The sequence below is a fragment of the Grampus griseus genome (assembly GCF_964374135.1).
Source record: "Grampus griseus genome assembly, chromosome: 14".
Lineage (NCBI taxonomy): Eukaryota > Metazoa > Chordata > Mammalia > Artiodactyla > Delphinidae > Grampus > Grampus griseus.
The window spans coordinates 47,015,888-47,042,611 of NC_139008.1; the positions used below are offsets into that span (position 1 = coordinate 47,015,888).

Genomic DNA, 26,724 nt, shown 5'->3' on the forward strand with positions numbered 1-26,724 from the left:
CAGAAGAGAAAGACGTGCTCTCACTCCCTCTTGCGAGAAAACTGGAATCACAACTAAATGCTGAAAAATCATTGACAGGAAGTCACTGGAACTCACCAAAAAAGATACCCCACATCCAAAGACAAAGGAGAAGCCATAATGAGACAGTAGGAGGGGCACAATCACAATAAAATCAAACCCCATAACTGCTGGGTGGCTCACAAATTGGAGAACACTTATACCACAGAAGTCCACCCACTGGAGTGAGGGTTTTGAGCCCCACGTCAGTTTCCCAACTTGGGGGCCGGCAATGGGAAGAGGAATTCCTAGAGAATCAGACTTTGAAGGCTAGCGGGATTTGATTCCAGGACTTCGACAGGACTGAAGAAACAGAGACTCCACTCTTGGAGGGCACACACAAAGTAGTGCGTGCATCGGGACCCAGGGGAAGGAGCAGTGACCCCACAGGAGACTAAACCAGACCTACCTGCTAGTGTTGGAGGGTCTCCTGCAGAGGCGGAGGGTGGCTATGGCTCACCGCAAGGACAAGGACACTGGCAGCAGAAGTACTGGGAAGTACTCCTTGGCATGAGCCCTCCCAGAGGCCGCCATTAGCCTCACCAAAGAGCCCAGGTAGGATCCAGTGTTGGGTCACCTCAGGGCAAACAACCAACAGGGAGGGGACCCAGCCACACCCATCAGCAGACGAGCAAATTAAAGTTTTACTGACATCTGCCCACCAACGCAACAGCCAGCTCTACCCACCACCAGTCCCTCCCATCAGGAAACTTCCACAAGCCTCTTAGATAGCCTCATCCACCAAAGGGCAGAGAGCAGAAGCAAGAAGAACTACAACCCTGCAGCCTGTGGAACAAAAACCACATTCAAAGAAAGACAGACAAGATGAAAAGGCAGAGGGCTATATACCAGATGAAGGAACAAGATAAAACCCGAGAAAAACAACTAAATGAAGTGGAGATAGGCACCTTCCAGAAAAAGAATTCAGAATAATGATAGTGAAGATGATCCAGGACCTTGGGAAAAGAATGGAGGCAAAGATCCAGAAGATGCAAGATATGTTCAACAAAGATCTAGAAGAATTAAAGAACAAACAAACATAGATGAACAATACAATAACTGAAATGAAAAATACACTAGAAGGAATCAATAGCAGAATAACTGAGGCAGAAGAACGGATAAGTGACCTGGAAGACAGAATGGTAGAATTCACTGTTGCGGAATAGAAAAAAGAAAAAAGAATAAAAAGAAATGAATACAGCCTAAGAGACCTCTGGCACAACATGAAACGCAAAAACATTCACATTATAGGGGTCCCAGAAGGAGAAGGGAGAGAGAAAGGACCCAAGAAAATATTTGAAGAGATTAGAGTCGAAAACTTCCCTAACATGGGAAAGGAAATAGCCACCCAAGTCCAGGAAGCGCAGAGAGTCCCATACAGGATAAACCCAAGGAGAAACATGCCAAGGCACATAGTAATCAAATTGGCAAAAATTAAAAACAAAGAAAAATTATTGAAAGCAGCAGGGGAAAAAAGACAAATAACATACAAGGGAACTCCCATAAGGTTAACAGCTGATTTCTCAGCAGAAACTCTACAAGCCACAAGGGAGTGGTACGATATATATAAAGTGATGAAAGGGAAGAACCTACAACCAAGATTACTCTACCCGGCAAGGATCTCATTCAGATTCCATGGAGAAATCAAAAGCTTTACAGACAAGCAAAAGCTAAGAGAATTCAGCACCACCAAAACAGCACTACAACAAATGCTAAATGAACTTCTCTAAGTGGGAAACACAAGAGAAGAAAAGGACCTAAAAAAATAAACCCAAAACAATTACGAAAATGGTCATAGGAACATACATATCGATAATTACCTTAAATATGAATGGATTAAATGCTCCAACCAAAAGACACAGGCTTGCTGAATGGATACAAAAACAAGATCCATATATATGTTGTCTACAAGAGACCCACTTCAGATCTAGGGACACATACAGACTGAAAGTGAGGGGATGGAAAAAGATATTCCATGCAAATGGAAATCAAAAGAAAGCTGGAGTAGCAATACTCATATCAGATAAAATAGACTTTAAAATAAAGAATGTTACAAGAGACAAGGAAGGACACTACATAATGATCAAGGGATCAACCCAAGAAGAAGACATAATTATAAATATATATGCACACAACATAGAAGCACATCAATACATAAGGCAACTGTTAACAGCTATAAAAGAGGAAATTGACAGTAACACAATAATAGTGGGGGAATTTAATACCTCACTTACACCAATGGACAGATCATCCAAAAATAAAAATAAGAAAACACAAGCTTTAAATGACACAATAGACCAGATAGATTTAATTGATACTTATAGGACATTCCATCCAGAGACAGCAGATTACACTTTCTTCTCAAGTGCGCATGGAACATTCTCCAGGATAGATCACATCTTGGGCCACAAATCAAGCCTCAGTAGATAAAAGAAAATTGAAATCATATCAAGCATCTTTTCTGACCACAACGCTATGAGATTAAAAATCAATTACAGGGAAAATAACGTAAAAAGCACAAACACATGGAGGCTAAACACTACGTTACTAAATAACCAAGAGATCACTGAAGAAATCAAACAGGAAATCAAAAAATACCTAGAAACAAATAACAATGAAAACATGGCATTCCAAAACCTATGGGATGTGGCAAAAGCAGTTCTAAGAGGGAAGTTTATGGCTATAAAAGCCTACCACAAGAAACAAGAAAAATCTCAAATAAACAATCTAATCTAAAGAAACTAGAGAAAGAAGAACAAACTAAACCCAAAGTTAGCAGAAGGAAAGAAATCATGAAGATTAGAGCAGAAATAAATGAAATAGAAACAAAGAAAACAATAGCAAAGATCAATAAAACTAAAAGCTGGTTCTTTGAGAAGATAAACAAAATTGATAAACCATTAGCCAGACTTATCAAGTAAAAGAGGGAGAGGATTCAAATCAATAAAATTAGAAATGAAAAAGGAGAAGTTACAACAGACACCGCAGAAATAAAAAGCATCCTAAGAGACTACTACAAGCAACTCTATGCCAATGAAATGGACAACCTGGAAGAAATGGACAAATTCTTAGAAAGGTATAACCTTCCAACACTGAACCAGGAAGAAATAGAAAATACAAACAGACCAATCACAAGTAATGAAATTGAGACTGTGATAAAAAATCTTCCAACAAACAAAAGTCCAGGACCAGATGGCTTCACAGGTGAATTCTATCAAACAATTAGAGAAGCGCTAACAGCCATCTTTCTCAAACTCTTCCAAAACATTGCAGAGGAAAGAACCCTCGCAAACTCATTCTATGAGGCCACCATCACCCTGATACCAAAACGAGACAAAGATACTACAAAAAAAGAAAATTACAGACCAATATCACTGATGAACATAGATGCAGAGATCCTCAGCAAAATACTAGCAAACAGAATCCAGCAACACATTAAAAGGATCATACACCACCGTCAGGTGGGGTTTATCCCAGGGATGCAAGCATTCTTCAATATATGGAAATCAATCAATGTGATACACCATAATAATAAATTGAAGAACAAAAACCATATGATCATCTCAATAGATGCAGAAAAAGCTTTTGACAAAATTCAACACCCATTTATGATAAAAACTCTCCAGAAACTGGGCATAGAAGGAACCTACCTGAACATAATAAGGGTCATATATGACAAACCTACAGCAAACATCATTCTCAATGGTGAAAAACTGAAAGCATTTCCTCTAAGATCAGGAATGAGACAAGGATGTCCACTCTCACCACTATTATTCAACATAGTTTTGGAACTCCTAGCTATGGCAATCAGAGAAGAAAAAGAAATAGAAGGAATACAAATTGGAAAAGAAGACGTAAAACTGTCACTGTTTGCAGATGACAGGATGCTATACATAGAGAATCCTAAAGATGCCACCAGAAAACCACTAGAGCTAATCAATGAATTTGGCAAAGTTGCAGCATACAAAATTAATGTGTAGAAATCTCTTTCATTCCTATACACTAATGATGAAAAATCTGAAAGAGAAATGAAGGAAACACTCCCATTTACCACTGCAACAAAAAGAATAAAATGCCTAGGAATAAACCTACCTGGGGAGACAAAAGACGTGTATGCAGAAAACAATAAAACACTGATGAAAGAAATTAAAGATGATACCAACAGATGGAGAGATATACCACATTCTTGGATTGGAAGAATCAATATTATGAAAATGACTACACTACCCAAAGCAATCTACAGATTCAATGCAATCACTATCAAGTTACCAACGGCATTTTTTACAGAACTAGAACAAAAAATGTTAAAATCTGTAGGGAGACACCAAAGACCCTGAATAGCCAAAGCGGTCTTGAGGGCAAAAAACGGAGCTGGAAGAATCAGACTCTCTGACTTCAGACTATACTAAAAACCTACAGTAATCAAGACAATATGGTACTGGCACAAAAACAGAAACATAGATCAATGGAACAGGATAGAAATCCCAGAGATAAACCCACGCACCTATGGTAAACTCATCTATGACAAAGGAGGTAAGGATATACAATGGAGAAAAGACAGTCTCTTCAATAAGTGGTGCTGGGAAAACTGGACAGCTACATGTAAAAGAATGAAGTTAGAACACTCCCTAACACCATACACAAAAATAAACTCAAAATGGATTTGAGACCTAAATGTAAGACCGGACACTATAAAACTCTTAGAGGAAAACATAGGCAGAACACTCTTTGACATAAATCACAGCAAGGTCTTTTTTGATCCACCTCCTAGAGTAATGGAAATAAAAACAAAAATAAACAAATGGGACCTAATGAAACTTCAAAGCTTTTGCACAGCAAAGGAAACTAAAAACAAGACAAAAAGACAACCCTCAGAATGGGAGAAAATATTTGCAAATGAATCAATGGACAAAGGATTAATCTCCAAAATATATAAACAGCTCAATATTTATTGTTATTAATAATAAAGAAACAAACAACCCAATCCAAAAATGGGCAGAAGACCTAAATAGACATTTCTCCAAAGAAGACATACAGATGGCCAAGAAGCACATGAAAAGCTGCTCAACATCACTAATTATTAGAGAAATGCAAATCAAAACTACAATGAGGTATCACCTCACACCAGTTAGAATGAGCACCATCAGAAAATCTACAAACAACAAATGCTGGAGAGGATGTGGAGAAAACGGAACCCTCTTCCACTGTTGGTGGGAATGTAAACTGATACAGCCACTATGGAGAACAGTGTGGAGGTTCTTAAAAAAACTAAAAATAAAATTTCCATATGACCCAGCAATCCCACTACTGGGCGTATACCCAGAGAAAACCATAATTCAAAAAGACACACACACCCCAATGTTCATTGCAGCACTATTTACAATAGCCAGGTCACAGAAGCAACCTAAATGCCCATTGACAGAAGAATGGATAAAGAAGATGTGGTACATATATACAATGGAATATTACTCAGCCATAAAAAGGAACAAAATTGGGTCATTTGTAGAGATGTGGATGGATCCAGAGACTGTCATACAGAGTGAAGTAAGTCAGAAAGAGAAAAACAAATATCGAATATTAACGCACATATATGGAACCTAGAAAAATGGTACAGATGAACTGGTTTGCAGGGCAGTAATTGAGACACAAATGTAGAGAACAAACATATGGACACCAACGGGGGAAAGCGACGGGGGCTGAGGGTGGTGGTGTGATGAATTGGGAGATTGGGATTGAGATGTATACACTGATGTGTATAAAATGGATGACTAATAAGAACCTGCTGTTTAAATAAATAAATAAAATTAAATTATAAAATTAAAAATAAATAAAAATAAAAAGAACCTAAATAAAGACTTATGAAACCAGGCAATCTTTTCTCAGCTATTAATATTTCTTTTAATTTCATCAAATTTAAGGAAAGAATGAGTTTTAATAATCACTTCATAACAGATTTTATAAGTTTTCTTTCTCTCAAAGAGGGCTCACCCCAAATGTCATGTAAGTTTCAGTCCCCACAAAACCTGAATTCATCCCTGAATTAGATACAGATATTTATACTTGAGTAACAAACAGGTTTTTTAAACATAACACTGGTAGTGTAAAATATAATCTATTTCATCTCCACTGCATCAAGTGAGAGGATCACCCCAAGATGTGGCACAAATCATTAAACACAAAATGTCCTAAAATAAAAGTATGCGGTCAATCCAGTCACACTGAGTAAGACGTTTCATGTGTTAAGTCTAGGCCTATCGACTACCAGTGTTCTGTGTGTCATCAGTTAAGTACACCAATACAATGATATAAAAACTCTCATCACAGGCCATACAATTAACAAGGCTCCCAGATCCCCATTTCTTGCAAACCAAATTCAAGAATGGGTATTCAACAGCAACCAGTTAGTTATTGCCTTTCTCACAGCAGTTTCTAATTTTCTAATTATGGAATAGCCTGCTCTTTTCATGTAAAGAGTAATTCTCCTTATCTGAGCACAGCTTTCTGCTGGTGAAGACAGACGTGATGGAAAGCCATCTATACATTCTGCTTGGTGCCCCCCTGCACCCAAAGACAAAAGTTAGGAGGAGGATGAGGTTTAAAGTGTCCTTCTGGGGTCACGGACTAGGTTAAAACCAATGGCCTGCAGGAATATTAAGCCCCTAATTCTGACCTCATTACTCCAGGATTCCAACCAAATGAGCAAACTGGCAACCTGGTGCAACAGACACAACACACCCAGAACCAACTGAAATACGCTCTGAGGGATAAGTATGTGGGGTCCATTTAACTATAGTGGTGCTTACTGGTTCCTTTTACATTTTTCTCATTGCTTATTTAACCCTTGTCATTTCTTCCACTTCAGTAACCCTCCAAAAATTATTGGCTTACATTGCTCCTTATGGATGTCTGATAAAATCATATAAGCACGTACTTGGCCACCAACATAGTGCTTCTAGAACTTGCTTCTCAGACACTCGCAACCATGGTAACTCCATCAATGTCCTATGGTCATTTTTTAAGGTATTTAGTAATGAAAAATTTAAAAATAGAGAAAAAGTATTGCTGGAAAACTGAAGGTGAGCTAAGACATCGGTCGAGACAGCAAATAATAGCATGCCCTCTCCATTTCTCTTTATTGTTTTCCTTCATGTTTTTTTTTCCCCTCCTTGTTTTGACTCTATATAGCTCCATCTTCTGCCTCCAAACTCCACCCTATTTTGAAAATGTCTATGAGAATCATCATTTAGACAAGCAGATGGTTCTCACTGAGCCACAAAAGCACTTCTAGTCAACACGGCCAGAATTCCAGAGGTACCTAAAGCCCCCAACTCTCTACCAGAGCATTCGGTCACTAAAAAACAGTTTTACCTGTCCTCTCCAATCTCACTTCCTCTGGCCTCATTCAGGCCATGATTTCTTACTTGGTCTGTCACTTTATATTCCAAACTGGTCTCTGCCCAGCTCATCCTTACACACACACACACACACACACACACACACACACACACACACACACACTTACTTCAGTCAGAATAATCTCTGTAAAAGACTAAAATATTCAAGCCGCTTCCTGCTTAAATCACTATAGTGACCATACCCCACCATTATCTATACAATAAGACCCAGGAATCTGGATGTGACATGTTAGTCCTTCCAGGGCCAGGCCCCACCTCCCTCTCTAGGCACATCTCACAGCTTGCAGCACTCCCACGTTAGCCATACCCTCACGTGATTAACTAACCACACACTTTGGTTCATACTCCTGAGTATTTCTTTAGGTTTTTTTTTTCTCAGCTTCCTGGATAATTCTTACCCATCTTTCAAGACTCGGCTCTAGAAGTGTCTGAGATGCCCCAGGTTGGACTAAGTGCCTGTCATCTGGACCCTCACAACCTGTCATTCATTCCTCCACTGTACCTATATTCATCAGACTATAATGAAATGCTACTTTGGTTTCTTGCTTCCCCAGAGAGATAGAGTTTCTTGAGGGCAGGAACCTCTTTTATCTGTGCTATAGACCTTGAGCTAAAGCAGGGCCTCACACAGAATACCTAGGGATAAGTTTGTTGAATAGAACAGAATAGAATTAAACTTGGCCCGTGTGAGGACATGGGTGGCTTCCCAACCAAGGGCATTATTAATACTAAGCAGTGAAAGAAAATCTCTTCACAAACTTTGCCTCCAGGTGGACAAGTATTTCTCATTGCTTTCCCTAGTCTTGTACCCCAGATCAGGTGGACACATGGGGGTGCAGGGGTCCTGTGACACAGTACTGAAAGGTGATCTCTGGTTGGCAACTACAGAGTGGGAGGTCTGCTACAGAGCCATCTCCAGGGCATGCCCCCATATCTAATGTCGCCATAGGCTCTCCCAGAGGAGGATGCTACACGGGCTTGCAATGCGCAAAGGTGACAAAGCTACAGGTCCCCCTTCCCATCTTCTACCAAACTACTTGAAAGAGTGTTGCACTTTTACGTCTCTGTTTTTACCTGTTACTCCTTCCTGTGCCCACTGCATTTTTCCCCCTCCCATTGCAATTTTTGCCTCACCACAACTCTAATGAAGCTGTTTCCCCTACAGTCACAGTGAGCTCCCAAATCAAAATGGCTATCGATGTCTTTTTCATCCCTACATATCTCTTTGTCTCCAAAGCTGACTACTTTATGCCTCCATGATAACATTTACTACATTTTACCTTTTAATTGTGCACATCTTTGCATACATGACCCTCAAGCCATCTTAGTGAAGGCCAAGCAGATTTTCACATTCATCTTAGGACCCCTATAACTCCTATGACAGCATCCTATTTCACATGTGAAACACAAATCAATGTTTGTTGACTCAAATTAACCCTAGAATAGTTTATCCAAAGATGAAATTGTGTCCCTCCATGGAAACCATCTACCAAGAAGTCACAACTTTAATAAGCTGACCTGTAAATGGGATGAGGGAAGAGTAAATAGAATTTGGTAAAATCCCTGATGCTCTTCAAACTGTCATTATATTCCACTGTAATTATTCTGTGCTGGGGACCAAAGTTCATCAGCAACTAAACTAATTCCATCTCCCTAGGGGCTACAAATTCAAGGGGAAGGTAAATTTGTAACCTGGTGTCCAGCCTCCAGTTTAGGTGGCTCTCCAGGGAGAATGAAATCAAAATGTCCAAGTCCCAAAACTAAAAAGTCACCTGCATAGGCTTAAAAAAAAATCATAAATAAAATGAGCTGTCCTTTTTAATTCTTTGTCTCAATGACAACTTAGTTCTTTGTGTTGCTCCCAAAGACACCACCACTTCTTTTCCTAGACGGAAAGCTTTTTGTAAATTAATATGAGACCTCATTTTCCAATATCATGAGTTTACGTATATGTATATAGACCTAATTCCAACTAAAACATACTATGCTGGGTAGAGTAATCTCTTCAGTATTTGGAATTATTTAGAGGTTCCAGCTGCATCTAAACCAGGATATTCTAAAACCTGCCCAGCAGCTTGTGGTGCCCTGGATTACCTCATGTCTCCATCAAGAAGAGAACTAAATAGCTCCTAAAATGACATTAGGATGTGAATTAAACACTCCAGTTAACACACACCTGATACAACAGCGGCAAACAAAACTCAAATATTTAATGCTGGCTGCATGCTGAATCTTTCCTCACCTGAAGGAAGTCTACATGTGTATATTTCCCCATGAGTTAAACCTGTGAAATTCTGATATTCGCTGAGAGTGAATAAATTGGCCCTGTGCCAGTCCAAATGATTTGCATTTTTCCATTCCAAACTCTATTTGCATATCTTCAATAGCATTCTTCAGAATGTTTCATACTATATTAGGCTGGGTTTTAGAACTGTCATAGAGCTTCAAATCATCCATGTACTGCAGGCATGAGACGCTCACCTTCCCATCTTTGGGCTCTTTTGTTTTCTCAGGTAACGAATTGCAAACAGAACTGTAATATCTTAGATGTCTAGAAATTCTCTGTATTTTTAAACTATGGCTCTCTTTCCCATGTGCTTTTTACCATATTAGTGATAGTTCATTTAGTCGCTGTGATCTGTAAAAAACCTAAATTTTGAGAATCTAACATAGAAGCATACATAATCTTTAGCAGAACTTGGGTTGGGGTCTTGAAGTAATAGATCTCTCCAGGATTCAGAAAATATTCCTTTTCTTTGATTTTCTTGCATCCCGATTTGCTGTGATGAGACACAAATGCCAGCGGAGGGGTCAGGAGCCTGTTTTTATGGGCAACGGGACTTCTGGCTGCTGTCATCTTCCCTTGCTTTTATTATTTATTTATTTATTTATTTTTAAAAAGACACATTTATTCAGCGTCGTGATCAGACTATTCCATTTAGCAATCAACAGCACGGGTGCAAACGAAAAAAAAAATCTATATTAAAACCCTTTGTTGGAATGCTTTGTTGGAATGCAGAACAGAAACTAAAATAACCTGTTATACAGTTAGTTGCGAATACAGTCCTCGAGGGTTTTTTGCCCATACACAGGAGTATTGTCTAAAACATGTCTTCTTTGTAGCAGCTGGGCCCCGCCAGCGCTGTGCTTGGCTGAGCTCACAAATCCGTTGTAACCTGTAGCTTCCCTGTCACTTCTCTGGCTCTCCTCTCTTGCTAAGCTTTGTTTCCTGGCAGTAATCAAAACTTCTGCCACTTCCATAGCTACTGCTGCTGCTGGAACCACCATAGCCACCTTGGTTTCGGGGTGTGGCAAAGTATTGGCCTCCACCACCATAGGGGCCAGAACTTCTGCCTCCAAAGTTTCCTCCTTTCATGGGTCCAAAATTTGAAGATTGACTGTTGTAACTGCCAAAATCATTGTAGCTTCCACCACCTGCAAAATTGCTTCCACTACCACCGCCAAAGCCGCCTTTGCCTCCTCCGTTGTTATAGCTGTCACTCCCGCCATAGCCACTGCCCTGGTTTCCATAACCCTGTCCACCACTTCCATAGCCTCTGCTTCCTCCAGAGTAACCAGGGCCGCCTCCTCCATAACCACCATCATTACCAAATCCATTATAGCCAACCCCACTACCACCACATCCACTACCACCGCGGCTGCCACCAAAGCCACCTCAACCACTGAAGTTTCCTCCATGACCAAAGTTGTCATTTCCACCAAAACCACCTCCACGACCACCACCAAAGTTTCCAGAACCACTTCGACCTCCTTGGCTGGGCGAGGCACTATCCATCTCTTGCTTAGATAGGGCTTTCCTTACTTCACAGTTGTGGCCATTCACAGTGTGGTATTTCTGAATGACAATCTTGTCTACAGAGTCATGGTCATCAAAGGTTACGAAAGCAAAGCCTCACTTTTTGCCACTGCCTCGATCAGTCATGATTTCAATCACTTCAATTTTCCCATACTGTTCAAAATAATCTCTTAGGTGATGTTCTTCAGTGTCTTCTTTAATGCCACCAACAAAAATCTTTTTCACAGTTAAGTGGGCACCAGGCCTTTGAGAATCTTCTCTTGAGACGGCCCTCTTTGGTTCCACAACTCTTCCACCCACCTTGTGTGGCCTTGCCTTCATGGCCGCATCCACCTCCTCCACAGTGGCACACACCCCGAAGGCTCTGGAGCGATTGGTGTTTGGATCCCTCATCACCACACAATCTGTGAGCGTTCCCCACCGCTCAAAATGGCTCCTCAGACTCTCATCGGTTGTTTCAAAGCTCAAACCTCCTATGAAGAGCTTCCGCAGCTGTTCGGGCTCTTTGGGTGACTCTGACTTAAGACGTGACGGCAGTTGGCGGTGGGGGTGGGGGGAGAGTCAAAGATGCTTACTCGGCAGCATCCATGAGCAGAAAGTTCCCTTGCTTTTAGATATGAGTGTTACTACCTGTCAAGGGAGGGCTTGAGCAAGGACATCAAATAATGCCTGGTGGGTGCACAATTTGCTCCATAACACCTGTGGCATGCCAAAGTTAGAGTTGCAACATCAACACATCTTTAATCGAAGATGACAATTTATCCATTAGAAAATATTTTCACACTCTATTGGTAAAACAATGGTGAGGTCAGGAGCAAGACCTGAATAAAGTTGGAGGAATGAAATGTAGATGACAAGGATGATCAGCCAGGAAGGAAAAGGTAGAAAAAGGTTGAATCCAAGTAAAAAGGGCATCAGGACGAATAAAGAGAATACCGTATTTCATCAACTCAAAGATGGCAATATCATCCCACCTTAACATCTGTGCAATTGGAAGCTGAAGATAGGCTAGGATTTTGTAGGTTTGTCCAGGTGGTCACAGCACCTAACTATGGCAAAGAGGGCTGACCAGGCCAGAGTGGCAAATATGTTTATTTCACCTGTCAACTCTGGTCAACAGGTAGAGGCTGCCTGGATCATAGTGTTGAGAAGAATTCTGAGGCTGTGTCTTAGTGAAGAGTGTTGGTTCCATGAAGAAAAAGGCTGTGATTGATGAGTGATGTCTGCCTGAGAAGAAGAAATATTTACAGGATTACCATGAATTTGCCATCCCTAGCCCAGGCTGTCCAGATTAAGTGGGACAAATTTAGGTAGATAATTCTCCCCAGAGGTAAAGAGTTTGATTGCCTCAGTCTGAAACTCTTGCTATGTAATCTACTCATAGAATTACTAAGCATGAATTTCAAAAGAGGGGATTGTCAGCTGACCAAGAAATTCTACTCTGAAGATAAACGGACAACTTTTTCTCGCATTTTTACTCTCTCCATTATATAGACTATGAAGATGCCTTGAGAAGTTCTAAGAGGAGAAAAATGTTAGTCATTCCTATACAGTAGCTAGGGAGAAGGTTTTATAAATCGGCTAGAATATATGGGTGGAAGCATGTGTAAGTTCTTTGTCCAAGCCCTAGAAAGTCCATTAAGTGAAAATGAAAACAAAGTTAGGTAATAAACCTTAAAGAAGCATTGTTTTTACATCAGTAGTAGCCTTATTAGAATATACATCAATTTTAATTTTGCTTCAGTTAGAAAAGGCAAAAGCCCTTGTCTCATATATGCCTAGTGGGGTATAAGACCACTCCTCATCAGCAATTGTCAAATCATTTGTTTAAATACCGTTTCTCCACATTCAACTCCCATCTTCCTGCATAAGAATAACGTTTCCGGGCTTCCCTGGTGGCACAGTGGTTGAGAGTCCGCCTGCCAATACAGGGGACACGGGTTCGTGCCCCGGTCCGGGAAGATCCCACATGCCGCGGGGCAGCTGGGCCTGTGAGCCATGGCCGCTGAGCCTGTGCATCCAGAGCCTGTGCTCCGCAGCGCGAGAGGCCACAACAGTGAGAGGCCCGCGTACCGCAAAAAAAAAAAAAAAAAAAAGAATAACGTTTCCTGAGGATAGAATTTAGTGATATATGCCCCTAAGAGAGCCACGGTGCCCCCGGAGCTCATTAATCCCGCCACCTTTTGTGAGATGCGGGCCTGAAATGGTTGGAGTTCACTTTAAACCGGACTGAATTTCAAAGCAAAGGGCTCTGAGGTGGCAAACAGCTCATTAATTCAGAGTGTAATTCAGTGACAGAAGAATTGTTTTAAACGCACAATCTAAAACTATTTAAATTCACATTATAATTACAAACAAAAAGTATGCACTTCAAATTTTAAATCTGGATCTGTAATCTACCGATAAAACTAATGAACAGAAATTTTAAAAAAGAGGGGACTGTCATCTTACCAAGAAATGCTAATCAACCTGCTTTTTGAAGTGCGCCTCATTTGCATCACAAGCATTATTATGAAAATTCAACATTATGCTTCTGTATATTGCATTGTACTGCTCTGCTGAACATCAAAAAAAGCAGGCAACACTTCCTCAAAGTGAATAAAAATGTAATAAAAAATCATGATCAAAGATAACTTCAATTCTCTGTTAATTTTACCTAATTCCACTCCTGGGATAAGAAGTCCTATTCATAAGTTTTCTTCCCTGTAACAAATTCTCCAGCAACCTTATGGTCCCTAAATATATTCCCAAATGTAATGTATGCATAAATAAACATGAATCAAATTTGCATAGCCTCTACCATAAATATGGCAGCACGTTCATAAACTCATTAGAGTTCACTGTGAGGAAAACTCATTACACTCCCATTAGAACATGGCAATTAAGTTTTTAAAATTAATGTTACAGAAGTAGTTTTACTCTTTTTTTAAAAGTAACCAATAACAAATGATTCACCAGTGCTTTCTTTGTATATTTCTTTTGTCTAAAAATTAAAAAATAATTTTGCTTTCAGCATTGTGCATGGTGAAAAATTATAAGTAGATATTGTCTAATGCACCTGGGATTATATACCAGTTTCTTTATTTTCTATAAATTTAAAGCATTATTTTCCTAAAAAACTGAGATAAGAAAATCAAGCATGGAAAGTTTTAATTATCGTTGTTAATTATTTTAGCTGAAGAATGTGCCAAATGGTAATAAACACCTTATAAACTGAAATTAAATTTAATTAAAAATTTAAATGCTGAAAAATTACATGTTGAAAGGTGATGTGCAATTTTTTTTCCCCAGAAAGTGTAAAGTATATACACTAAGACAATAGGTACTTAGTATTTTTAAAAAGTTAACATTTAAAGCCATTTTTTCCATAAATTGATTTTATCCACAAAACTTTTGTATATTTTTGATTAGAAGTCTAACGATATTACATTATATTTTGACTACATCAAAAATATTTTGTGGCACTTCCCAGTTGAAATAAATATCAGCCATAGACCACTTACATGTATTAAGAGAAAAAAAAAAAAAAAAACACAAGTGTAAGAGCAAGGCTTAGATTGAGAAAAACAAAAACTGTTTCAGTAATAACCATTGCTGTGAAATTCTCAGGTCCTCAGTCAGTTACTGGGTGACAAGTGTCTCTGTTATTATTATTCCTGAAAAAGGCCATTTGAGGGGAAGGAGCATTTAATAGCCCAAAAGTCAACCAGATCTTACTGATCGTGACTCATTTCTATAGCAAACCTCTATTACTTCTCTGACAGATCAAATTAAATTCTGCTTGGGAAAGGGATGGGACACTCCTCTTGGTTGAAGCAATGCTGTAATTTTTATTCCTGCTGAGTAAATAGCCTCAAGTCAAACTACTTGCCCTGACTAATGATCAAACATATCCAAGAATTCTGTACAAGAAATGCATTCGTCTCTCCTTTGAAGTGCATTGCTGGGAGAGTAATTGGGTTTGCTGGAGATTTTCCTTAGAACTGCAAAATAAATTTCTTGGCTAAGCATATAATCAAGCTACCGATTTTCTTTTTTTATTAAATATCTTCTTGTAAGAGGGTGGACACTGAATAAACATGTGCCTCAAAGGAATGTCAGAATGATACACTACTGTCTCTTTGCTGACAGGAAAATTCTCAGCAGTGTTAGGTTAAAAAATTCCATCAGAAGAAACATTTCATTCAGTCATATAATCCCCTCTAGAGATACAAATGTGCCTCCTATATATTAATAACATTATAACTAGGCAGTCAGGAATATACAAAGATGAATATGACATAGAAACTGTCTTAAAAGAACTTATGAACTAGCAGGATAGGTATTATAGAAATAATTTTTTTAAACTATACAAGAATAACCATCAAGTCAGGATGCGATAAGGCTATCTTAAGAATGCCACAAAATAAATGCCACAGGGCATCTGATGAGAAAGAGTTTACTTTTGGTGAAGATGGTTAACAGAGGCTGTTTGATGGTCATTACTATTATGTGAGCTAGGTATGCAAGAATGGATAGGATTTCAACAGGTAGGTGGTGGCTGGGGAGGCTTTTTAGGCCAGGGACAAAGGCAGCGAGGTAGGCGCTGTCTAGGAATGGAGAATAGTTCAAAATGACCGAAATACTAGAGAGAGAAGATAGAAGATAAGTTTAAGGAGGCAGACAGAGCCAGAACACGCAGAACTTGAATGCAGACATCATTCATGGGGAGTGCACTGGGAGCTTCGGAAGTCCCTTCTTCTTCTGTTGATATTCCAGAAGAAGATATCCAACTGTCCTTTTGACAGTTAGTTGTCTTGGGCTGACTTTAAACACAGTAATCATAAGGACCGGTTTGCCTGGGAATGTCTGTTAATACTTAGCTTCTTGAGAAAAAGGTGTATCCCTTTTGTCTGGACGTATATACATTTAGACTAAAGTGGAAAAAAAAAAAATGGAAGCAGGGTCTAGTCAGGGCAGTTAGTGTCCTGAGGAGCTGTCCTTCAATCAACCTTTCCAAGCCAGACCTTTGCCTCCCAGACAACTGAAATTTTGGAGAAAAATACATTATACTACCACGAAGAGAGTATGGAATATTGAGAGCCTCAGACCATGGCAGGAGTGCCATTTTTAGCTCCCAGTGCCAGAACAACTCATAATCAAAGTGAGTAAACCATGAAGAAGAAAGCTAGGATGGTCTCAGAATTAGCACTGTGGTCTCCATGCAGTGGAGGAAGTATAAGAGGTAAAGTGAATGCCCGGGGGTGGGATAGCTTGGTGATGTGGCAGTGGTGGCCTTGGTAGTACCTGTAGCCCTACATAATCATGGAGTGCCTGGGGTTTGAAGACTGCGTGCGGCTGAAAGCATCGAAACATAGTGCTATAGGTTACGACTGACAGAAAGACAACTACCAGGGAGAATGGGAGAGAATATGTACAGACCAGAATACGCATAAAGAGTCCAGTAAAGGAGTTAACGAGAATGAGAAAATAAGAGCCAGCCCAGGCTAAACAGAAGAACCTGATTGGTAGCCCCTTTGAAATATTCCGAAGAGAACAAAAAGAGTCAGAAAGAAAAGAGGTGAAACATGGCTAGACCATATTTACCAACTGCCTTTGTCTCAAGGATATGCTAAGCAAATCTAAACACCTGTAGCAGACTTAAAGAGTGTGTCTAGATTAGTTCTGGGTCTACCAACAGGACAGCTTTAATACACCTGCCTTGCCCAAACTGTGGAAAAGGAGAAAGGAAAGAAAGAAGTTACATCAATGATCTACAATGTGTGTGTGTGTATTCTTTTAGTAAAATGTATTTTGAGCATACCCTAATATATGTATATTTATTCATCAATTATATCTATGTACTAATACATTGGTAAATTATATATGTTATGAAATATACACAGACATACAAATTTAGAAGGATGAGACAAATTTAAAGAGAAGTTCTAATATTTCCTTTAGAGGCCAATAAGTTAGGCAATTGCTTTCTCTCCTAACCATAATGCAACGAGCTTCGATTTTTATATTCTGTAGGCAGTAAAAAAACAAGGAAAGTTTAGAACATGATATGAGATGATCAGATCGTTGTTTTAGGAGAATTTAGCAAGGAGATCAGAGTTGGGATGGTAAAAGGGGAGCTAAGACTGGTAGACCAGAAGCCAGAGACAAGGCCACATTGACAGTCATGGTATGAAATGATAAAGGCCTGGATTTATGTGTTGATGGTACAAATGGACAGAGGTGGGCACACACACTCTGGCCATTGAATTTTACAGGAAACAACCACACAGTTATACCAAACTACTGGCCCTCTGATGACTGCCCACCAGCAGCATTTTAAACAGCCAAGGCCTCTAAGTCACTGTCAATTCGGGGGACATGCTCACAGATCGCTTCAAGAGACTAGAGCAAAACTTACTTAGGGACCAATTCTGAGTCCCATCAGGCCATGATAAACATTATTTTATGGGAAGTGGGAAACCTCAAGTGACCCAGTCCATATAATTCACACGTGTGTGTCAACTGGAGATGGGCCGACAGCCATTACAAGATCATATTGCTTTGTCTTACATGCTGGCATTCCAGAGGCAATGTAATTTAAGACGCAAGCTGGTTTTCGAATGTCTACAAAGTACTCAGCTTAAATCAAATTCTTACATGCTATCTCTCATTCCATCAGACTCCTGTTTTAAAGTATTAGGAAGCCAAAAGGAGTTTAAAATCACAACGGGAAATGCAAATCAATCTACAACAAATCATTTAACAGGTACCCTGGAAGAGAATTTTATTGCTACTGCCATTAACAATTTGCTTATCACTGACACTATCCTCTTTATGGATAATAGGTGGTTACCCCCCTCACAACTTAGGGTGACACAGAGGAAAAAGTAGCCCAAACAATCCCCACATCACTTCAAGGAAAAATGCATTGAAATGACTAACTTTTCCCAAGGTCATCAGGCCAAGGGATGGGTTCTTCTGTTTCAAGATAGCTTACCTCCTGACCCACAGCATATGGTTTCTATTACTGCTAGACCATGACCACAAAGACATTTCAAATCCCTGTGAAAAATGTGATTCTACGTCTCCTGCTCAGTTGTATGTCATAGAGGACAGTTGAAGTTCTGGCAGATGAGGGGAAGGGGAAAGGGCAGCAGTGGGATATAATCCATGCCATACCTTCACATGATATGACTAGGTTTGTAATAGAAACCTTCTCACTTCTGGTTTCTCTCTTTTATCTTACAAACCACTTAGTGCTCACAGTGAACACCCTTCAGTGTATCATGTTTAAGCTCTCCAAAGATGTGAAACATCTTTATCAAGGGTGACAGCTCTGCCATTCACTAATTTGCTTTTCAAATTCTTTTTTTCAGGGATATAAAAGTAAATTTATGCTATTTAATCTGCAGTAACACAGCAAACAATATTCTGTCTGTGATGATTAAACAATGTTTCTGAAATTATTTTGAATAGATATTTACTTGTAGGTGTTACAGTTGCCTCAGAACATTAATGAGGACAAGAATTAGTCAACTAATACAAGATATTCCACAAGGCACCCTTAATCCATTCAGATAAATCAGGCTTTCAATATGAACATAATAATGTTTTGCCTTATTAGATTTCACAAATGATGTTTCCTCAGTTTTTAATATAACATAAAATGTAGAACTGTTGTCTGGTCTTGTAAAATAATTTTACACATTTAATTATGAGTTTCTAGCATACGCTAATTTTATAGTAGCTGATTTACAACATCTCTCTGGGCACGGCATTTAATGGTTCCTGACAAAAGAGATGGGCAAGAGATTACACACACACACACACACACACACTCCCCACACATACACACACGCACAAATATTTACACAAATATGAGCAAATAACTCAAACAAGATATCTGCTTTACAGTGAAATCCCACCAAGTAGAAAAAAAAAAGTTTTGAGCCATTTTCCTAATTTTATCTTTATTAATTATTTTTGTCCCACAGTATTAACTTAGCGCTTTTTCAATGTGTCCTTTTCATTTGCTTGCTTGTTTGTTTTGGCTGTGCTGTATAGTCTTTATTTTTCCTTCTGGGGTTAGTTCTTTCTTTGTGATCATTTTGGATAGAATGTTTCATGGAAACAACAAGAACAACACTCTGACAACTTCCCATGGAGCCTGAATGTGTCTAGATGCAAATAATACTTTAGTATATGCAAAACACTAATCAAATTAAATTCCCTGGTTGAGCATGATGTAGGGAAATGCATCGATATGGTGTGTCCTATGTAAAGCAAGAGAAATTGTCATATCAAAAAATGCTAATTAGTGGAAAAAACTGATCCAAATGATTGTTTTATTGAGTTGACTGGTCAATTCCATTAAGAAGTGGTTTCTCTTATTCAGGTACCCTTTTGTAATATTATATCAGACACTTGATCTTGGGAATTATAAAGGCAGGGGTTTTCAATGTAGTTAAGGCCAGTAATTTACAAAGAAATGCAATTACTGATAGGAAACACATTTCCAAGGCTTTGTTACATATCCATTCACACTACAATTTGTTAAATAACAAGAATACAAAAAACTTGAGCTGCGTTTGTTTTCAAGGAAGGATATACTCAGCTATCATTATCCTCACTGGGGGCTCCTAAGCACATCTGAATTTTTCCATTGCTGTGGCAAGTGTATTTGTTAATTATATAACAATTTCCTGTCTGTTAGACAATCAAAAATGTCCTAATGGTAAGCCTCTGTCTTGATGAAGAAATTCACCCATGGCCTGTTCTGTGGTCCCTGGGAAGACAAAGTTCATTTTGAAAATCTAATTTTATTTTCTAGATATTATGCATATATAATAAACACTTCCCACTTTAGTCTTCAGGAATCAATAATGAATAAAAAGGAAAAATTAATCTACCTTTAATTTACAGACCAATCCATCACACCTTTCTAATTAATCGCATGATTTCTATTTCCGCTTATCATTTTGAAAAACTTTTATGAACTCTCTGAAGCACACCTGCTTATTTTTTACAATCTATTTCCATTCATTCTTTCAAGTATTTCTGGACTATCTAATATTTGTTATGCATCATCCTGTGTACAGACATGATTTTGAAGGAAGAAAATTCTCAGTCCCTATGTATATTTCTGCCAAACTGATTCATTCAACTTGGTATTCTGTTTCATGGTCCATCATCACCAAAAGTTAGGAGATAGCTCTAAAAGTTTGATTTCCTATTAACAACCTTTACAGACCTCTTACCCATAAATTAATCCTTAGGATGCAAGTAGGAGAGGGTTCATGTAGTCAGTTCTGTCTTCTAGAATTTGATTAAATAGTATGGGCAACCTGTGGATGGCATTTATAATTTTATACATTTCAATTATAACCCTTCAGACTCGCTGCCATTTTAAGATTAAAGAATACTGGCTTCGGGGCTTCCCTGGTGGTGCAGTGGTTGAGAGTCCGCCTGCCGATGCAGGGGACATGGGTTCGTGCCCCGGTCTGGGAATATCCCACGTGCCGCGGAGCGGCTAGACCCGTGAGCCATGGCCACTGAGCCTGCGCGTCCGGAGCCTGTGGTCCGCAACAGGAGAGGCCACAACGGTGAGAGGCCCGCGAACCGCAAAAAAAACATAAAAAGAATACTGGCTTCATAGATAGTACTCATTCATTTGAGTACTGAAGAGTAATGAACAGTACATAGAGTAATAAGGGGAGAACTCTCTATTAGCCTTGATCTCCTTTGGGGCCTCTGTGTAGATCCCTTTTTGTCTTTACCTTTTTGGAAGTACAACCAGCTGGACCATATCCAGCATCCCTCCCTGAGTTATCCTGAGGATAGCAATGGAGGATATTTCCTGAGGATAGAAATGGAGGAAACTGGGACATTAGGATTTTAAGCAATTTGTGCTACAGGACAGTAATCTCTCAATATGCTTCAATGTAAACTATTCCCAGGCCATAATTTTGGGAAACTCAGCATACACTTCATATTATCAAACTGAAAGACTCTGATATGCACTGCAGTAACATTTAAATAACCTAACTCTGTTTAACCTACCATTTCCTAAATATTTTGGAGTTGGAAACCTTCAGTCTTTTGTGTGTTTATGGATTTGGGGAGCTTTTTTCTTTGTTTGTTTTTGTTTTTTGGTCTAATAACTATGAGCAATCCACCTTTGGGGGAATTCTGCTATTAATATATTCATTGGAGGATCTAAGTGTGTATAGCAAAAATAGAAATAGAAAAGCCCATGGTAAAATCCTTCATTGTAGGTTATTTGACATATTAACATTTTCCTGAAGAAGCAATGCAAGGGAAAGGCTACCCAAAGGCATATAGTACTTAGCTCCAAGTAATGCCAAGATCTTATGTGTGATGGGGCCTAGCACAGTGTCTGGCATGTACTAAGAAATAGGTAAAAAAAGATTAAAATAGAATTGAAATGGCCAGTGGCTTCTTCAGTTCCAGTTTCTAAGAGGATGGCACAATGCCCCCTCCTAGAGCAATGGCAGTAAATTACTCTGGTCCAGTATCTAAACAGGATGCTTCAGTTGGCTTAGATCTTACTGTCTATCTGCCCAATACAGAATCCTGGATTCACCTTGGATTGGTTGTTAACTCATCTTTCACGTGTTCTTTCATTTATGAGCAGAACTCCTGTTTCAAATGCATGCCTTCCTGTGCCCACCTTATCTTATACCCTGATTCCTGAACCTTTCCACACAGAATGATCTGGAGTTCTAAGGCTCTCTTTTCCCTCATGTGTCCAAAGCCCAAGTAATAAATAAAAAAAGATGGTGGGAGATCCAACAGTACCAAGGAATTGATAGAGTTTAGATAAAATTGTTGTTATAAAGGAGTTTACGCACATACAACAGCAAAACTGAATTCAACAAATCATCTATTTAGTTCTATTTTACCACAGTAAGGGGAGAGTCAGCTTTAACAAATCCATCTCTCTTTGTTAATCATTCACTCACTCAAATAAGCATGTATTCTCACAGACACACAACTAGTCAATGCACGGAGCAGAATCATTAAAGCACATTTAAAATTTGTGCCTCCCGAATGTCTATTACCCTAAATCCACTGAGCTTTAACAATGACTAATACAATCCAGAAGACAGTAGAATAAAGTTATTTCAACTAATGATTCTGGTTGTTAATGAGTAGACATTGTAGTACTAAAGATTCTGCCACTATAAAAATGTCCTAAAATATTTTGAAGTATCTTAAAATGTTTAAATATATACAATAAATACATAGAATGAAGAAACTTAATAACCTATATCTCCAACATACACTTAACTGGTCCCTTATGATTTTAATTCTTCCCTTACACTGAATCTGCAGTGTTGGGGACCCCTGATATGTACCAATCGGAATCATTTACCCACTACTGTTGTCAAACATCATTTTCCGTGATTGAATTGCTTCACGACAAAGCACAATCTGCCCTCCCTCTAAGGGTATGAAAACATTACTCACACTACTCTAGAAGCTGGTCATGCTAAATATTTCCTATCAATATATTTCCTCTTCTAGTATTCTCTCTGAAATTTGATTCTTCCACCTAAAACAAAACAAAACAAAACAACAAAGAAACACCAGTGGCAACAGTAAAGGTCACAAGTCAGCATTTCTTCTTAAAATATCTCCATTTAGGGCTTCCCTGGTGGCGCAGTGGTTGAGAGTGCACCTGCCGATGCAGGGGACACGGGTTCGTGCCCCAGTCTGGGAAGATCTCACATGCCACGGAGCTGCTGGGCCCGTGAGCCATGGTCGCTGAGCCTGTGTGTCCGGAGCCCGTGCTCCGCAACGGGAGAGGCCACAACAGTGAGAGGCCTGCGTACCGCAAAAACAAAACAAAACAAAACAAAACAAAAATCTCCATTTAAATGCAAATTTTGGCCTTTACTCCTAGTCTTTAAACAGTCATTTCATAGAAATGCAAAAAGTAAGAGTAAATTTTGTGTTTTACTGCAGAGTAGCTCCCTAATGTGTTATTTACCTTCATGTATGCTGTATTTATCCTACATTTTTAGAGCTTGATGGGTTTCTTTAGGGACAAGTAGTATTTTCTCAGAAAATTCAATTTTTAAAAATTTGAATATGAATAGAATGGTTTACAGCTAACTTTAAGAAAATAGAGCCTCATCATTTTTTATAATTCGAATCACTAGAAGTTGCTACATTTTTTTCATCATAGTATTTTTATTTAGCTTATGCAATTTACAAAGCTATGGCATTCATTAGTGACAAATAACTTGAAGTAGTTTTTATTATTGTTGAAACTAACTTGAATACACTTCTATGAAAATAAAAATGTAAAGCAATAGCATTTTCTACTTGCATTTCAAAATGTAATAACTGAAAACACTGTAAAATACTACTTAATAATGAGGTGACACTTTTGTCCCAGTGACTAACTTAAAGTAAAATTAAAATGATTAAAGTTTTAAAAGAAACAAAAAAGCTATTCAGAAAATATTAAAAGTTTCAAAGCATTAAATTAAGAGAACTTCAGAATTATTACCAGAATTAAATTTTTTACGAAGTGAATTGAGATACAGAATCATAAAAACAGATGTGAATGTACTAAACTGTTGCCTTTTCAGTGTCCTGTAAGGCAGTATAAAAGCCATTTTGTACCTCCAGCCGACCCCCTCAGCCTGTCTGTGAGGTGACATGCTTGCAGCTGTTGGGGGTAGTCTCCTCACACCAAGGCAGTGTTTCTTTCAACTTTTCCTCCTCAGCAATTTCTCTCAAGCCATGGCAGATGTCTTAGCTCCCACACTGGGTGGATTGGAAGTATAAGGGAGTTAATATCCCTCCCCCTAGATACCTTCACAAATGGAATAGAAGTTAGAGAGCATCTTAGAACTGTGCTGTCCAATGGAGTAGTCCCTAGTCAGCCATTATGTGGCTGTTTACATTTAAATTAATTAAAATTAAATAAATTAAAAATCCAATTCTTCAGTCACACTAGTCATATTTCAAATGCTCAATAGTTATATGGGGCTATGATACAGGACAATGTGGACATAGAACACTTCCATCATCAGAAAGTCCTATTGGACAGTGCTGTTTAGAGGGACACTTCTGTTTAGAGGGAGGCTATGTCTTCTACATTTTTCTTCAGAGGGTCCCCAGCAGGACTGAGCCTCAGTTGCCCTCAGTGGTAACCAGGTCAAGAACATATCCTTTGTTGGGTTTTGCCCTGTTCTCTAACTTACTCCCTATCTCTTCACTTCTACTTCCTGGGATGGTAACCATATAAACTATTTACACCCAAATCCTTGTCTCAGGCTCTGCTTTGTGGGGTATGCAAACCAAGAAAGGTAGCATCTCAACGTTTTTGATTCTGCTTTAATTCAAGAATCCCATGTTTAACCAAGATGCAGACAGGAATAAGATAATTATAATAATTAAATTATATGCTTTCATAGTTCCTCCCCTCCATCCCCCTTCACCTGCTTGAGCTTCATGCCTTTACTAATTTTATAACTACCTGGTCTTCATTGACTTGATCAGGCTGAGGAGGGAACAGGACAGTGTCAGAGGCCAACCAGACAGGCCAAAATATTGTATTTTAAAAGGAAGGGTAGTTGAAGAAATAGAGGGATGGAAAGGAGGGAGGTAGAGAGGAGAAGAGAAGAAGAGCAGGTGGCCTTAGGCATGGAACTCTGGAGAGAGAGAGATTTAAATACGAGGGAGTATTAGGAAGCCTGGATCTACATCTTCTTGTCTGATGCAACTCTCACTACTGCCTTCCAGAAAGACCTTCAGGAAAGATTCACATTAGTTTTCAAGGCTTTCTGGGGTTAGACTTCAACATCTTTCTGTTGTAACACTGGTCTCAAAGGGACCAAGCACAGTCAGGGTGCATCCCCAAGAATAAAACAACCATTCAGTGTGAACCTTACATTTGTACTATAGTACCATGCATTACTTAATGCAAGAAAAACAAAAAAATGAAAACTATGGCAAACACATAACAGCCTGACAGTGTGACATTAACAAAGCATCTTTTCCCAAAATTGTGGGGATTAAAATTATCTTAGATGTTTACACGTGTTTAGTTACTGGCAACACACTTGAGGTTTAAAGGGCAACCTGACTTCTGAAATGATTTTCATAAAGTTTAGTATCGTATTAAGTTTATGGCAAACATTACTAAATTTAAGAATTGCCTTAGCAGGTAACTACTAATACTGTTAGTAAGTAGCCCTTGGAACTTTATAAAAATGAAAGTCTATGAAATTGTCCATCCCTTTACCATGTAAGAAGTATCCACCAGTGGGCTTTAAGCCATACTTTGAATATTATTATGGTAGAACTTTCACTTTTTCTCCTTTACTTAAGTTTAAGGTAGACTATGAAATTTACAAATGATAATAATAATGTGACTGAAAATGTAGGTGATTTGATCATTTGTTTGAAAATCAGTGTATTCCTGCTAAACATGTATTTCTCAACTTTGTTATTCAAAGAGTAAAATAGCTTTCAAAGTTCAAAATACATTATCAATGAAATTGAGACACACTGATAAGACATATACATTAACTTGTACACTCTCCGCAGAAATCTCCCACACAGAAATACCAAGTTTCAGTTAATTGCATTTTATCACTTTTTCTTGGGGGGGGGGAGGTGAGGGGGAGTAGGAGTGTTGGGAAGTGATTTTGCCAAAAAACAAGTCTTATATTACACTGATATTCCAACAGAATATCTGAAAACTTTTCTCTAAACTTTTTTTTCCCCCTATGTCGGGGATTATGCCTCCAATCAGTCACAACAATAAAATAGGAAATATTTACCAAAAAAATGGTAAATTCGCCCATTCATGCATACATTCACTCACTCACTCAGGACATCTATTAAGGATGTAATTGTGTCAGGCACTGTGCTAGATGGTAGAAATCTAGAGAAGTTAATTTAACCAACAAATATTTATTGGACACGTATTTTTTTGTTAGGCCTTTGGTAGGTGGTGAGCTAAGAGTGGTCACCAGTTCCTTCCACTGAGGAGACACAAGAGTGGGGAAACCAGGTGAGCAGAGTGAGGTTTCCGGTACTGTAAGATGAAGGCCACCCCAGGGAGGCATGCTCACAACCACCACCCAGAGCAAAACGTGCAGATAAAATAACCAACACCAAGCTTTAACAGTATATATAGAGAAAAATACCTTGCCACTTGGACTAGGTACAGATAATTTTGGTTCAAATTATTTCTAAAGGAATATTTTTAAAGGATAAATGTATTACTTATGAGGGCATCTCTCTAGCCAGCAAAGCAAAGGCAGGTTGACTTCTTGGGCCCACTGGATAAAAGAAATATTTCTATGGAATAGTTACTGATCCTCAAATGCCTGAAGACAAGTTGTTTTCTGATGTAGGTTAAACAAGTACTTTCCCTGTGGATCTGGCTATGATATGCATATGGTAATT

General features: G+C 38.8%; 1 protein-coding gene and 1 pseudogene across 2 annotated transcripts in view; both read right to left on the reverse strand.

The window, feature by feature from the left end:
• Positions 1-26,724, reverse strand: part of MACROD2 (mono-ADP ribosylhydrolase 2) — a gene marked incomplete at its 3' end in the record, with an annotated part of 1,963,559 nt that overhangs the window by 1,143,346 nt on the left and 793,489 nt on the right.
• Positions 10,663-11,697, reverse strand: LOC309833080 (heterogeneous nuclear ribonucleoprotein A1-like; annotated as a pseudogene). Its single transcript has one exon. The product of its transcript is annotated as a heterogeneous nuclear ribonucleoprotein A1-like (transcript).